Source organism: Beta vulgaris, chromosome 6 (genome assembly GCF_026745355.1).
Source record: "Beta vulgaris subsp. vulgaris cultivar EL10 chromosome 6, EL10.2, whole genome shotgun sequence".
NCBI lineage: Eukaryota > Viridiplantae > Streptophyta > Magnoliopsida > Caryophyllales > Amaranthaceae > Beta > Beta vulgaris.
The window spans coordinates 16,269,185-16,283,910 of NC_079207.1; positions in this window are offsets into that span (position 1 = coordinate 16,269,185).

Below are 14,726 nucleotides of genomic sequence, written 5' to 3' on the forward strand. Positions count from 1 at the left end.
TTCTTGTTAAGGTTGAGTAAAAGCTTTATTAAGTTCGTGGTGAATTCTCAAAGGAACTTGGTTCTGTTCCCATGAAAGGAACAGACCTGGCACTATAGGAACAAGGCTTAGGAACAAGACTTAATAATTAGGGAACAAGACTTTAAAACTAATTTAGGAACTTCTAAGTGACTAATATTGTCGCCTAAGATAATTGTGTGCCCAATATAGTTGTTAGAGTTTTTAGGGATAATTTGACTAAGATCCATTATTTTAGGAAGTTAGTTTAAGTTTGTTAGGAAAAGATTTTAAAAAGATTTTCTGATTTTAAATTAACTGATTTTCAAATATTATCTTTTTAAAATATATATTTTATCTTTTATATTTTTAAAAAAGATTAAGTTTTCGAAAAATTTATTATTTCCGGTTTTCAAAATGTTTCGGATTTTTTGAAATATAAAAACTGTTTTCCGGTTTTATAAAAGATTTTGAAAAAGATATTTTCCTAAAAACTAGCTTAAGTATTTTATTTATTTATTTCCTAAAATCTAGATTACACGCCTAAGGTTTACTGCTACTTACGTTATGTTATTTAGTGGATTTAGTGGCTTAAGTTAATTATCCTCCAAGTATTTAATTAAATTAAATAAGTTTAATTATTCTCCAAGTTTGCAAAAACCACGTAATATGTTACTGCTTCTATGAAGTGAAGTAGTGGATTAGTGGCTTTACATGACATGGAATAATTAATTTAATTTAATTAATTAATTAAACATCATGGAGAACATGTGATAATGGTCTAAGTTAGTGGAAACATGTCTTGTCTTAATTGTCTATAAATAGGCGCCTAATTCATTTGAGAAAATTGTGTCTGACTTAGTTAATTTGTCTAAGTTATCTAAAGTGTCAGTGCCTTTTCCTTAAGAGAATTCATACTTACATTAATCGAGTTTATTACTCTTCCATTATTTTATAAAGTGTATTTTTGAGAAAAAGGGTTTGAGTGAACTCTTGTAAGTGTGAGAAAGCTTTGAGTGAAGCAAGAGAAAGAGAAAGAGAAAGAGAAAGGAACTTCGAGTGAAGTTTGAGAGAAAACGTCAGTTGTTGGGAACTGTCGTTGGGAACTTGAGTTGAGTGACTTAAGTTGAGAATCGAGAGAAAAGTAATAGGTTGTAATCAGAGTTGTTTTGGCCTATTATAGTGGAAAGTTGTTTAAAATCCCTTGTGGTCGAGGTTGTTTCTTCCTACTAGGCCTAGGAAGTTTTTCCTCGTAAAATCTCTCGTGTTCCCATTGTTTGTTCCCAAGTTTACTTTTAATTCCGCAAAAAGTAAGCTTATTCTCTCACTATAATTCACCCCCCCTCTTATAGTGCTCATATTATACAACAATTGGTATCAGAGCGGGAACTCTAATATTCAGGAAACCCTGTTGAGTTCAAGATCTTGAAAAATATGAATACTAGAGAGAAACTGGAAGAAGGGTACTCTACGCAGAGGCCACCAATGTTCAATGGTAAGTTTTACACTTACTGGAAGAACAGAATGGAGATCTTTATCAAAGCCGACAATTACCAGGTATGGAGAGTCATAGAGGTAGGTGATTTTGAAGTCACTACCACTAATGACAAAAATGAGGTAATTCCTAAATCTATATCTGATTTTGATAAAGCTGATTTCGAAAAGATGGAAATTAATGCTCTTGCTATAAAATTGCTTCATTGTGGTCTTGGACCTCATGAACACAATCGTGTCATGGGATGTAAAACCGCAAAACAAATTTGGGATCTTCTTGAAGTCACTCATGAAGGTACGAGTGAAGTTAAGAGATCAAAAATAGATCTTTTGATGAACCAATATGAACTTTTTCAAATGAAATCAAAAGAGTCTATCCAAGACATGTTTACACGCTTTACTAATATAATTAATGAGCTAACATCTCTTGGTAAAGTGATTACATCTGAGGAACAGGTACGAAAGGTCCTAAGGAGCCTTCCTAGGGATCGTTGGATGGCTAAGGTAACTGCCTTACAGGAAACTAAGGACTTTACTAAGTTCAATTTGGAACAACTTGCTGGTTCCCTCATGACTCATGAGTTGCAATTGGACAATGAGAATGGAGACATGTCCAAGCAAAAATCGATTGCCTTAAAAGCTGATGAAGATGAAGACTCAGAAACAGATGAAGAAGAATCTGCTCTCATGGTCCGAAAATTCAAAAGAATGTTTAGGAACATGAAGAAAGGTGATTACAAAGGTAAGAATAAGAAATATTCTAACAAACTTGTTTGTCATAAGTGTGGCAGTTCTGAGCACTTCATCAAGGATTGTCCCCAATGGGAAAAAAAAGGCAAAGGAAGGGAACAAAGCAGAGATAGGAACAAAGAATACAAAAACTCCTATACTCGATCTGACATGAAGAAAGCTATGGTTGCTGCATGGGGAGACTCTGACTCTGAGGAAGAAGATGATCCTCAACCAAATGAGGAGACTGCAAACTTCTGTCTTATGGCTCTTGACAATTCCGAATCTGATGAAGAGATTGAATCTCTTGAGGCAAGTCTAGACACCATCAAAACTCGTCTTAATTCTTTAAGTAAAGAAAAATTATTTGAGTTTATTGTTGATGCTGTAAATGATTGCAAAGATGAAACCATTAAACTAAAACAATGTCAACATGCTTTAGAATCTCCCTTTTTTTTCTCTCTCCCCTCTCTCCTCTCTACTTTCAAAAACCCTAGCCTCCATTGTTGATTTTTAAAGGGGCTTCCATCGGTTTTTACCGTTGGAAACCACCACCTTTGTTTTTTTTATTTGTTTTTAGGTTTCCAATAACGATTTCTCCCTCGAAAGACAGGATTTTCGATCTCCTTCGTAAGAAAAGGTTTTTCGATCTCCTTCGAAAGACAAGGTTTTTCAACCTCCTTCGAAAGACAGGGTTTTTCTCCTCTTTTAGAGGGGGAATTTCTACAGGTTACAATCTGGGATACTAAATCTAATGGATTGCCGTGAAATTATTTTGTTGGTGAAGAATTATGCGGGATCACAAAGGTTATCGATTTTTCGAATACGGTCAGATGAATCCGACGGAAATCATCCTCACGACTACAAGGGATCGTTAGATTGTCTCTCCAACAAGGCTGTATTTTCCAGCGATATAAGCGGGAGATGTTCCACATTGCAAGATTTGTTTGACGATCGTAGTTTTTATGAAGGAAATTTTTGTTTGATTCAACTTATGTATTTGTTTGATTCGATTGCTTATGTAGATGTCGTATGACTTTTTATTAATGAATTAATTTTACTATTCAAAAAAAAAATGTCAACATGCTTTAAGTGTAGCAAAGGAACATACCTCTTGGCTTAAAAGTGTTCGTATTGATATTGAGAAAAGATTTTTCGAATTGTTTGACAAAAATCTCAAATTAAGAGGGATTTCGAAAATCTTAAAAGAGAACTACTTGTTAAGTCTTGAGTTATCACAACTAAAAGAGTTTGTTCCTGAAGTAAGTTCATTTGACATTAAGTCAGTTCCCTTGCAAAGTTTCAAATCTGAAATAAACGAATTGAAAAATTATATTTCATTTTTGGAAATTGAAAATAAGGAACTTGTAGGGGAACTGCACCAAATGAGAAATGAAAAGAAAATGCTACCTATTCCAAACTAGATTAAGAACCCTCAAACAAAACGAACTGAAGGTCTTGGTTTTAATCACAAAAAGAAATTTGAAAACCCTAAAAAGAGAGTTGATTTGTCAAGTGATAAAGTTTGTATGTTTTGTGGGAACACTGATCATTTTAGGAACTCTTGTCCTAAAAGACTTGGTCGCATCAATGAGAACTTGGAAACAAGTAAAGTAATTTGGAAAAAGAAATCTATTGTTCCTGAAGGAAAGGAACCCAAGAAAGATTGGGTTCCTAACTTTAACAATTAGTTTTCTTGCAGGATGGAGTGAGGGGGAACAACACGTGGTACCTAGACAATGGTTGTTCTAAGCATATGACTGGAGATAAATCAAGATTTCTCTCACTCTCAGCCTATAATGGTGGAAGTGTGACTTTTGGTGACAACAAGAAAGGTAACATAGTTGCCATGGGCAAAGTTTGGTAAGTCATCGTCACATTCCATAGAAAATGTTTTCTAGTTGATGGATTAAAGCATAACTTGTTAATATTTCCCAATTCTGTGATAGAGGGAACTGTGTGAAGTTTAATAGTGAACAATGTTTGATTGTCAACAATAGCACAAAGGATATCCATTTTGGAAGGAACAAGGAAAGGGAACAATATTTGTGGATCTCAACCTTGTTCCCAAAAACAAATTCACATGCCTTAGTGTTATTGATGATGATTCATTTTATGGCACAAGCGTCTAGGTCATGCTAGCTTTTCCTTGCTTGACAAACTGCGTTCTAAAGAACTAGTTTTAGGTTTACCCTCTACTAAGTTTCATTTAGATCATGTGTGTGATGCATGCGCAAAAGGTAAGCATGTTAGGTCTTCCTTCAAGTCCAAGAATGTTGTAAGTACCACAAGACCTTTAGAGTTAATCATATGGATTTATGTGGACCTATGAGGATACAAAGTAGGAGTGGAAAGAAATATGTGTTAGTAATTGTAGATGACTTCTCTAGATTTACTTGGGTTATTTTTCTTTCTAGCAAGGACGAGACTTATGATGAGTTCCTTGTCTTTGCAAAGAAAGTACAAAATTTGAGTGGTCATAGATTACTTCACCTTAGATCCGACCATGGTAAAGAGTTTGAAAATTTAAGTTCGATGACTTTAGCAGAGACAATGGATTAGATCACAATTTCTCAGCCCCTAGAACACCTCAACAAAATGGTGTTGTTGAAAGGAAGAATAGAACACTAGAAGAGATGGCTAGGACTATGCTGATAGCTAGTGGACTTCCTAAAAACTTTTGGGCAGAAGCTGTGAATACTGCTTGTCACATTATAAATCGAGCCATGGTAAGACCTTTATTAAATAAAACGCCCTATGAGCTGTATTTTGGTAAAAAGCCCAATATTACATATTTCAGAACATTTGGATGTAAATGTTTTGTTCATAATAATGGGAAACAAAATATTGGAAAATTTGATGCTAGAAGTGAAGAAGTTGTATTCTTAGGATATTCTTCTAGTAGCAAGGCTTATAGAGTGTATAATAAAAGGTCTATGTGTGTAGAAGAAAGTGTGCATGTTATTTTTGATGAAACAGATAAATTTGATGCAAGCACACAGGTTGAAGATGACTTCGAAATAGGATTGACAAAAGATCTAAGTCTTATTGATGAGACTTTGGAAGTTGAAGTCATGGGAACAACATCTTGTTCCTGTTCCCAATGAGGAAGAAGAGGAACTAAGTGATGATGCACTAGTGAATGAATCCACTATTGTTGAACCTGGTTCCCAAGTACAGGAAATGAAGATGATCAAGGAAACCAAGTTTCCATCCAGGATTTCCAACCAAAGCCTTGGAAAACTCATCGTTCCCATCCTGTGGAACTAATAATCAGTGACATAAATAAGGGAACTCAAACGAGATCTCAATTGAAAAACTTTTGTGCTTTTCATGCTTTTCTTTCTATGTTGGAACCTAGGAATCATGAAGAAGCTCTCACTGATGCTGATTGGATCGTAGCAATGCAGGATGAACTTCATCAATTTGAAAGAAACAAAGTTTGGCACCTTGAACCTAAGCCTAAACATAACAAGGTTATTGGTTTAAAGTGGGTGTTTCGAAACAAATTAGATGAGTTCGGAACTATCATAAGAAACAAGGCCAGGTTAGTTGTGAAAGGATACAATCAACAGGAAGGCATTGATTATGAAGAAACTTTTGCTCCAGTTGCAAGACTGGAAGCAATTAGAATCTTCATAGCTTTTGCTGCCTTCATGGGTTTCAAATTGTATCAAATGGATGTAAAATGTGCTTTTCTAAATGGTTATCTTAATGAGGAGGTATTTGTAGAACAACCTCCAGGTTTTGAAAATAAAGAATTTCCTAATCATGTCTTTAAGCTTGACAAAGCTCTTTATGGGTTAAAGCAAGCTCCAAGAGCATGGTATGAAAGACTTTCTAAGTTCCTTCTTGAAAATGAGTTTAAAAGAGGAAAATTGGATCGAACCTTGTTTTTAAAATCAAAAGGAAAACATTTATTAGTTGTTCAAATATATGTTGATGATATTATATTTGGTGCCACTAATGAATCTTTGTGCAAGGACTTTGCTAATCTCATGAGTAAAGAATTTGAAATGAGTATGATGGGTGAGCTCAACTTCTTCTTGGGGTTGCAAATCAAGCAAACAGAAGAAGGAATCTACATCCATCAACAAAAATCATAAAGGAACTATTGAAAAAGTATGGTTTGGAAGCATCCAAAGTAAATCATACACCTATGGGAATCTCAACCAGATTGGATGAAGATTCTATAGGAATAAGTGTGGATCAAACCAAGTATCGAGGTATGATTGGCTCATTACTATATCTAACTGCAAGTCGTCCTGATATTGCTTTCAGTGTAGGTTATGTGCAAGGTTTCAAGCCAATCCAAAAGAATCTCATCTCACAGCTGTGAAGAGAATCCTAAGATACCTCAAGGGAACAGATGATTTAAGCCTATTCTATTCGAGAGTGATACCTTTGAATTGAAAGGATTTGCGGATGCTGACTATGCAGGAGATCTGGTCAATAGAAGAGAGTACATCAGGTATGGTTCAGTTCCTTAGTCATAGTTTAGTTTCTTGGAGCACCAAGAAGCAAAACACAGTTGCTTTATCTACAGCAGAGGCTGAATATGTTGCAGCAGCAGCATGTTGTTCCCAAATGCTATGGATAAAACAACAACTACGTGACTATGGAATCTACTTTGAATGTGTTCCCATCTATTGTGATAATACTAGTGCTATTAGTATTTCTAAAGATCCCTCATCATTCAAGAGTCAAACACATCCATATTAGGCATCACTTTCTGAAAGATAATGTTGAAAAGGGTCTTATTAAAATGGAATTCTGTGAGACTGAACGTCAAATTGCAGACATCTTACAAACCCTTAAATAGAGATAGGTTTGAGAAATTGAGACTTGAACTTGGCTTAATCAAGTTGAAATGATTGCTACATATTCCCCTTTGTGTTAATTCTTTGGCATTATGTCTGGATGTGCATTTTCGATGTTTTTATTTGCTTAAATACATCACAATTCTTATATGATTATTTCATATGTATAAGTAAAAATGTCTGAAAACTGCTCACCAATGTCCAATAATATTCCCCTTATTGTTCATAAAACAATTCTATGCCTTAAGTGTTGACAAAGGATTAAAAGAATTAATGGAGTTCCAAAGTAGCAAAATTTCATTGTTTCCATTCATTGTTCCCAAACGCTGTTCCCAGCGTATTCGTAATTAATTTTTTTTAAAATTCGAAAAACCAAAAATATTCTGTTCAGATTTTATTTCCTAAAAATCTGATTTTTCCTTATATCTCTCAAGTTAGTTGAAGATATTTTTTTAATTAGATAGAAGATTTTTTTTTCATAAAACGTGTAAATACACGGTTTTTATTATTCTTTCCTTAAAACAAAACAAATTTTTTTTCCTTCCTTCTCATAAAACCGAAAATACTCCACAAAACATGACTACCAAAAACACTTCTCACTCTCTCTCCTCCCACAAAGCCGAAAAACCCTCTCCTTCATCTACTAAAATTGAATCACCAACACCCATGGATATTTCTCCCAATTCTTCATCTAGAATTCTAAGGAAAAGGAAGAAAAGAAGAATCGGTTGAAATGGAGGTTGAAGAAGCTCATGCAACTAGTGAGGGGGAATCAGATGTTCCCGAGAGAGGAACAACTCGTGTTGTTGAAAAAATTCCACGGCAACTAGGTATGTGCATGGACTTTTTATTGATGTTTCTTGGTGCAAAAGAGTAAACTTTCGTCAATTGCTTAATATGATTAAGTTTCAAGGTTGGGAAAATCTTTTTGTGAAATGTTATGGAAATAGTTTGATTCCTAAATTGATGGACGAATTTTGTGAAAACTTTTCCATGGATGAAGAAGGAAATTGTTCCACTTGGTGAAAGGAACTCAAATAGATTTTAATGCAAAATTTGGGTAAACTGCTTGGTGTTCCCGTGAGAGGAACGATGTTTATTTCAAGAAACAACGTGGTTCATATCCATTTTCGGACATTTCTTTTGATCAATTGATTGTTAAGTATGGTGGTCAAAAGGGAAAAACATTTCTTGATCATAATCTTCTTTCCCCTTATCACAAAATTTTGTTTCACATCCTCAAGAAAGCTTTATTGCCTCGTCTTTCCAAACGTGCTCAAGTTAGCATGTTGGATTTAATTTACATTCATTGTTTAGCTTCTCACAAACACATAAACTTTCCTCTTTAATGATTCAACATTTGAGTCATTGCATTGAAAATGGATTTGTTGTTGGATATGGAGCTTTAGTAACCGAAATTCTACTTAAGTTTAATGTGAAAATTTCGGGAACTCAGTCCATTGGTGTATCACGGGAAATATGTTGAATGTGCGTGCCTTGAATAACTTGAATGTTTGTGTTGTGAATGGAGAAGTTATTAAGGGACGTGCTAATCTTGATGATGATGAGGATGATGATGTGGATGATGAAGTGGAAGAAGAAGAAGAAGAAAAAGAAGTTGAAGAGAAGAAAAATGAAAAGGCGGAAAAAGAAAAAGAAAAGAAAATCAAAAAGAAAAGAAAATCGAAAAAGAAAAGGAAGAAGTTAAGAAGAAAGGGAAGAAGGTGGTTGATGAGGTGGTGAAACCGGTTATGAAAGCACTAGAGCTAGTCAAAGGGTTCAAAATATGAAAGTGCTTAATTTTCCTTTGCTTGATGCCGAAGAAAGTTGTGAGGAAGATGAAGTAAAGGTGATTGATAGGGAAGATTATGAATCTAACCTACCTCCTTCTAGGGAACCGACTCCTGTTCCCATGGAAACCAATCCTCCTTTTCCTCCATCTCCACAAAAATCTGCCTCACCCTCTACCCTAGCACCACAAGATGATCCTATCCCTCCCTCTACCTCAAAACCCTCCTGTTCTGTTCCTAAAGCTAAGAAACAGGTGTGTTCCCATTCTAGAGGAACAACCTGCTGTTCCCAAACCTAAGGAACAAACAGCAACCCAATCCTTCTCAAGCTCCCTCGTCTTCTCAAAATCCTACCATTGGTTCTACATATACTCTAGCTCATGCTAGAAGTTGGATTCTTTGTTTTCCTTGGTTATGGGTCATTCGGAAGCAATGATGGAGTTTGCTACGGAAGCTAAGGATTTAAATGGGTTGGTAAAAGGGGTTATGAGCAAAGTTGACAAAGCCTTGGATGGACAACAAGAAATTATGGCTCGGCTTGGTGAACTTTCTTCCTCATTCAAGCAATGAACTCTAGTTGTTGAAGTTGGAAGACATTGTGCTCAAGGGAAATGATACATTGGCCGAAAATCATCAAGAAGTGATGGCAAAGCTTCATGATGTGGTGGAAGAAGTAGAACAACCTCCCTCTCCTAAATCATAAACTTTTCTCGTTTAGCTTGTTTTATTTTGTGTGGGAACATGAACTTTGTTTAATATTTGTCTTTTCTATCCTTCTCCTTTAATCATGCTACAATGGAACTTATTGTTTGCTTAATTCTAAGTTTGATCTTTTTGCATGTGTGCGTCTAAATGAATGGCTAATATTCTTGGATTGCGGTTTTTGAGAGTTGAATGCTTTATTTGCTTATACTAACCAACTTATTTCTTACAAGTTTGGTGATGTATGTGATGTGTTTAGTGAATAATATTCATCTTTTTGAAATCGTGGACTATGTTTTTGAAGATGCCAAAGGGGGAAAGATAAGGCAAATCAGAGTAAATTTTTTTTGTCATGAATTATGTTCTCATATTTCGACTTTACAAAATAAAATAACGAGTCTATAATATTTAATTTAACTTGGTTACATACTTTGTTAAAATTATTTTTATATGACTTATGTATATTATTTTTAGTATATGCCTTTTGTTGCCATCTTCAAAAAGGGGGAAATTGTTGACCCTTGAGTTTTGAAGATGACCTAACCACAAAAGACATAGTATATTTTATTTATGGTGTTGCAAGGTAATTCATGCTCGAGCTAAGAGAATACTTGATTGAAGATTAAAGCGGAGAATTAATCAAGATCGAAGTAAAGATGTTCGAGAAATGAAGAATCAAGCATGGAATGAAGATTAGAATACATTAGGGTATTTATTAATCTTCTTGTTAAGGTTGAGTAAAAGCTTTATTAAGTTCGTGGTGAATTCTCAAAGGAACTTGGTTCTGTTCCCATGAAAGGAACAGACCTGGCACTATAGGAACAAGGCTTAGGAACAAGACTTAATAATTAGGGAACAAGACTTAAAACTAATTTAGGAACTTCTAAGTGACTAATATTGTGCGCCTAAGTTAATTGTGTGCCCAATATAGTTGTTAGAGTTTTTAGGGATAATTTGACTAAGATCCATATTTTAGGAAGTTAGTTTAAGTTTGTTAGGAAAAGATTTTAAAAGATTTTCTGATTTTAAATTAACTGATTTTCAAATATTATCTTTTTAAAATATATATTTTATCTTTTATATTTTTTTAAAAGATTTAGTTTTCGAAAAATTTATTATTTCCGGTTTTAAAATGTTTCGGATTTTTGAAATATAAAAACTGTTTTCCGGTTTTATAAAAGATTTTGAAAAAGATATTTTTCCTAAAAATAGCTAAAGTATTTTATTTATTTATTTCATAAAATCTAGATTACACGTTTATGTAGTTAGTGGATTTAGTGGCTTAAGTTAATTATCCTCCAAGTATTTAATTAAATTAAATAAGTTTAATTATTCTCCAAGTTTTGCAAAAACCACGTAATTGTTACTGCTTCTATGAAGTGAAGTAGTGGATTAGTGGATGCTTTACATGACATGGAATAATTAATTTAATTTAATTAATTAATTAACATCATGGAGAACATGTGATAATGGTCTAAGTTAGTGGAGAACATGTCTTGTCTTAATTGTCTATAAATAGGCGCCTAATTCATTTGAGAAAATTGTGTCTGACTTAGTTAATTTGTCTAAGTTATCTAAAGTGTCAGTGCCTTTTCCTTAAGAGAATTCATACTTACATTAATCGAGTTTATTACTCTTCCATTATTTATAAAGTGTATTTTTGAGAAAAAGGGTTTGAGTGAACTCTTGTAAGTGTGAGAAACTTTGAGTGAAGCAAGAGAAAGAGAAAGAGAAAAGGAACTTCGAGTGAAGTTTGAGAGAAAACGTCAGTTGTTGGGAACTGTCGTTGGGAACTTGAGTTGAGTGACTTAAGTTGAGAATCGAGAGAAAAGTAATAGGTTGTAATCAGAGTTGTTTTGGCCTATTATAGTGGAAAGTTGTTTAAAATCCCTTGTGGTCGAGGTTGTTTCTTCCTACTAGGCCTAGGAAGTTTTTCCTCGTAAAATCTCTCGTGTTCCCATTGTTTGTTCCCAAGTTTACTTTTAATTCCGCAAAAAGTAGAGCTTATTCTCTCACTATAATTCAACCCCCCCTCTTATAGTGCTCATATTATACAACAATGAATTATTTGATGTTTTTCCATTGTTTAATAAAAAGTCGTCGTTGACATCTTTAAATAACTTCTAATAAGGGAGTACCCTTAGGGGCATGCTCTCCAATTCGCATGATGAGTATCAATTCAAGTACCACCAAATCCGCATTCTCCCTATTCTTTTATTATATCTTTTGAAAACATGTCAATTACTATAATTCAAACCATTTTCATTCCATTGTGCCCTGGGATTCCTTCGTGTCTTACTTGGAATTTGCGGGAGCGATAGTTCTTCAAAATACATGAACCACGAGTGATGATGGTGGCGGGTTCATCTTCAAGGCAGGCGAGAATGCATAAAGAATCGGACAACCTTTCTATATCGAGGACTAGCTCTTCCACACCGAGATCCTATTATATTAGTCATGTTATCAAATTATTTGTTCCTCAAACATTGCTAAATGATGGCGGAATGCTTCTAGCTCATATGCACTTAGCCTTCACATCTACCATCCTTCAAAGCTTGGTCTATCTATCGCGAACCGCAATCAATGGATGACGATCGAAATTTTCATACATCTGTAAACTTTGACGTTGTCATGCATGTTCTCTCTAGTAACATTCAACAGGCTCGTTATGAGCAAACTATAATAGAAACAGCTTTTGTCAACGTCGGTTATTCATTTTATCCGCCTGTTTTTCTTGATTTTCGAGGTCGAATCTACCGCAGTGGTATCTTGCATTTCCATGAGCGTGATCTCGCTCGGAGTCTTATTCTCTTTAATAATGTGAATCTTTCTAAATATCAGAACTGCGATCTTCGTAAGGTATATGATACCTATCTTACGGCTGGAGGGTTCCATAGGCAGTCTTTCACGTCTAATAAGGATGAAGGACTTCATGGTCTATGATAGGCGTGTCGCGCACCTAACAAAAATAAATTCCTAACTAACCTCCTAACTATGTAGCAGGGCAAGTCAATGTCGAATCCACAGAGACAAACTGTATCAAACACTAGGTATCTCGACTCAATTTAAACAAACAAGTGACAAACAATGATAAAAAAGTTGTTAAACTAATAATAATGCTAAATTATGACAACTACTAAGAACACACAAGGTATAACCAATCAATAAAGACAACTAGAATTAAGTATCCCCACTAGCACGAATAATACATGAATAATTCTCATCACAATAAACATAATCAATGATTCAAAAGAAGTAATGCACTCAATAATTACCAAAGATCTCTCCCGAGTACCTATGGCTACTGTAAACAAGCACTCAAACTTATTCCCATGGAATCATGAAAGAAAGAGACATTAAACATGGCATCACAATTAAATTCCTAGTAATCCTATCTACTTATTCCCATATCATAGAGATATTCATACTCTTGATTGAATAAATCCATCTAGATTCAATTCCCATTGAAAACAAGACATAAGGAATCAATTCAAAATCATCTATCCCTAGTATGATAATGAAAATAAGCACAATTCAATCAAGCAAGAATAATTAATCACATCAAATTGGGATTATGAGAGGGATTCATGTATTAATCATTGTTAGGGTTCAACTTAACCCTAGATTATAAAACTACCCACTCATAATTGAAATAACAAAGCAATTAATAAATAAACCGAAAGACATAATAATAAAGGAAAAGAGGAGGTTACAAAAACTTAGTCTTTACTTGAATGGATCAAACTTGTAGAATTCAAGATTCAATAATGGAGTGTTCTCTCAAAAGCTCTCTAAAAGTGAATAATAAAACCTAAGTATCAAAATGATATTCCTAAGAAAGTAATTATGGTTGAATAATGATGTGAACATTAATGTCTTGTCTGTCACTGAACAAGTCATTACAATGGAGGTCAAGAATAGTTATGGGTTGAATATGTTCAAGATGGCTGCTGTGTATGGGTTGCATACAATTGCAGATAGAAAGGTGCTATGGGAGGACCTTTATAATTTTGTTTCAGTTTGTCATGAGCCTTGCATACTGATTGGAGACTATAATGCTGTTTATAGTGCTCAGGATAGATTGAATGGGAATGAAGTGAGTGAAGCAGAAACTAGTGATCTTAGAAATTTTGTTCTGAAGGCTCAGTTGTTGGAAGCTCCTACCACTGGTCTCTTTTACTCTTGGAATAATAAGAGTATTGGAGCAGATAGAATCTCAAGTAGGATTGACAAAAGCTTTGTAAATGTAGCCTGGATTAATCAATATCCAGATGTGGTTGTTGAGTACAGGGAAGCAGGGATTTCAGATCACTCTCCTCTTATTTTCAATTTAGATACTCAGCATGATGAAGGTGGTAGACCTTTCAAATTCCTGAATTTTCTTGCTGATCAAAATGGTTTTGTTGAAGTTGTGAAGGAGGCTTGGGGATCAGCAAATCATAGATTCAAAATGAAAAATATATGGGTGAGACTGCAGGCTGTCAAAAGAGCTTTGAAAAACTTTCACTCAAAAAATTTTTCTAAAGCTCACTGTCAAGTGGAAGAGTTAAGAAGAAAGCTAGCTGCTGTTCAAGCTCTACCTGAAGTATCACAAGTAAGTGAATTGCAGGAGGAAGAAAAGAATTTGATAGCTCAGCTGAGAAAGTGGTCCACTATTGATGAAAGTATACTGAAGCAAAAATCAAGAATACAGTGGTTGTCACTTGGAGATTCCAATTCCAAGTTTTTTTTTCACTGCAATCAAAGTGAGAAAAGCTAGGAATAAAATTGTACTATTGCAAAATGATAGGGGAGATCAGCTGACTGAAAACACTGAAATTCAGAATGAAATATGCAATTTTTACAGAAGGTTGTTGGGGACAAGTTCAAGCCAGTTGGATGCAATTGATTTGAATGTTGTGAGAGCAGGGGCAAAGTTAAGTGGTACTGCTTGTGCACAGCTTGTGCAGCCTATCACTATACAAGAGATTGACCAAGCTCTAGCTGATATTGATGATACAAAAGCTCCAGGTTTGGATGGGTTTAACTCAGTCTTCTTTAAGAAAAGTTGGTTGGTTATTAAACAGGAGATTTATGAAGGCATACTGGATTTCTTTGAAAATGGCTTTATGCACAAGCCAATCAACTGCACTGCTGTTACATTGATTCCAAAAATAGATGAAGCAAAGCATGCTAAAGATTACAGGCCTATTGC